This window comes from Octodon degus, unplaced genomic scaffold (assembly GCF_000260255.1).
Source record: "Octodon degus isolate 3935 unplaced genomic scaffold, OctDeg1.0 scaffold00021, whole genome shotgun sequence".
Lineage (NCBI taxonomy): Eukaryota > Metazoa > Chordata > Mammalia > Rodentia > Octodontidae > Octodon > Octodon degus.
In genome coordinates this window covers 19028156-19030390 of record NW_004524597.1, presented here as the reverse complement: position 1 = coordinate 19030390, position 2235 = coordinate 19028156, and positions in this window count along the sequence as shown.

Sequence of the window (2235 nt, the reverse complement as noted above, 5' to 3'; positions counted from 1 at the left end):
CCTTGTCTCCTCAGCTCAGCTGTCCCTGCCACTGAACCCTTGGCATCCTGCAGCTTGGGGACTGTCCTGGATCTTGAAAAGGTTTAGCATCCTGAGTCTTCCCAGCAGCTGCAACAGCAGCAGACTTCTGGAGGCTCCCACAAATACCCAAGGCCTAGTAGGTTCTCCTTGAGTGCCAGTCATTGCTCATGGCTGTGGTGTTACTTTGCTTTGGCGGAGGGAGGTTTGGATTTTGAGACAGGTCTCCATAGTTCAGACTGGTGTTGAACTCACTGTGTACCCCAGGCTGTCCTCAATTCACCGTGATCCTCCTGCCTCAGTCTCTCTATTGCAGGGATTACAGGTGTGCACCACCATACCCAGCTCCTCTTACTTTTTTTTTTAAATTCATTTGGTTCAGGGTCTCATTATGCATTAAAAACCCGGGATTGAACCCCGATCCCTGTGTCCCTGTGCTTGCCTAAGCAAGTGCTTAGTGCGCTGAGCTATCTCTCAGGCCCCTTGACTTACATTTTAAAATCTTGGGGGCTTGCGGGTTAGCTTAGTTGTTTAAGTGCCTGCTCTGGCAAACCCAGTCAGGCACAGGGTACCCCAGGTCGATTCCCAGCTCCACCTGCCTTACCAGACCCCCCCTTAAGGCAGCCTGAGCCAGCTACAAAAAAAAAAAAAAAAAAAAAAAAAATCTTTTGATAGGGAGAAAGTGATTCAGGAGGCAGGAGATCATCCATATAGAGGATGGATTTCTCCCACTATTCCTGAGTCTTGAGTTTTCCTCCCTGGAGACAAAGGCCGGCTCTAGATTTGTGTTTTCTTCCTGGTTAGTCTATGCAAATCCCTGAGGGTATTTACTAAACAACTAGTAGCACACCTAGACACTGCCAGCATCTTGCTGCCTTTTTTCCTCCCCTGCAGTACTGAGGAATGAACCTAGGGCCTTATCTAGTAGGAATTTCTGAAGCTCTTTCCCTACAGTCACAAACAGACCCACTTCAGTGTTCCTTGGGGGGCATCCCTGAGCCAGTCCCTGCCAACGGGTGGATGGTTGAGCTGTTCTGGCTTCAGGGAGTCCTGGTAATGCTGCAGCCAGAATGTTCCCACCAGGGGCACAAATCCAGCTGTAGGATCTAGTTCCAGAATGAGTATACCACAGGTATAAACAGTTTGCATTTTAAATTAGAGTTCTAAGGCCAGGGTAGGGATGCGGCTCAGGAAGAGTACTTGTATAGCATGTGCAAAAGAAAAAACACCCAAAAAGTTCCCTTTCCCCCATAGGAAATTAATGTGATGGCCTTTTCCCTTGTACACATATGCTAGCACTAAATACACATTGTTCTGCATAGTACTTGTATCTCGGAGGTTATTCCATTACAGTGTCCATGTGTCTTTTTTTGAAAAAAGGTAACTGTGTGATATGCCATTCAAACCAGCGCCCAGCAGTATGCCTGGACTTGTCATAAGGTGGTGCTGGTACAGTGATCCTGCAAAGTGTATCTTTATGTGCACGTATGGGTCAATTCTGCAGCATAGGAATTTCAGGGGCAAAGTGATGTACATGTGTAATCTTGGCTGCTGCTGTCCTTCAGGTGGCTGTCCCACCACTAGGAGCGAGAGCTTTCTCATGGCCTTGCAGCTCAGAGTACTACCAAACCTAACAGGTGAAAGATGGCATCTGTGCTTCAAGTGTGCCTCTTTTCATGTGTTTTTGAGCCATTTGCCTTTTTCTGTGAACTTTTTTTGGGGGGTCTACTTCTCTGTGATTATTGGTTCTTGCTAATTGTCATTTTCCCCATTTTGTTACTGCTTTTTACTTTTTTTTTTTTTTTTTTGGTGGAACCAGGGATTGAACTCAGGCCCTAGTGCTTGCCAGGCAATCGCTTATTCTACTGAACCATCACCCCGGCCCCCGCTTTTTACTTTTCTATGCTGATTGGGTTTTTATGTAATCTTTCTTTCTAGTACATGTCTGATCTTAGAGTTGCGTTTCATTCCTGTTCCATTTGAGCTGTACAGAAGAGTGAGGTAGGGATCCAACTTTCCATCTCCCCCAGATGGTTACCAGGTTGTCTCCACACTATATGTTGAATAATTCATCTTTCTCCCACAGATTTGAAATGTCATTTTTAATCATATACTGAATTTCCCCCATATATTTGAGTGTTTTTCTGGACTCTTGTTTTGTACCAGAGAATTTGACTATTCATTGACTTCTGGTTTTTTTGTTGGTTTTTTTTTTTT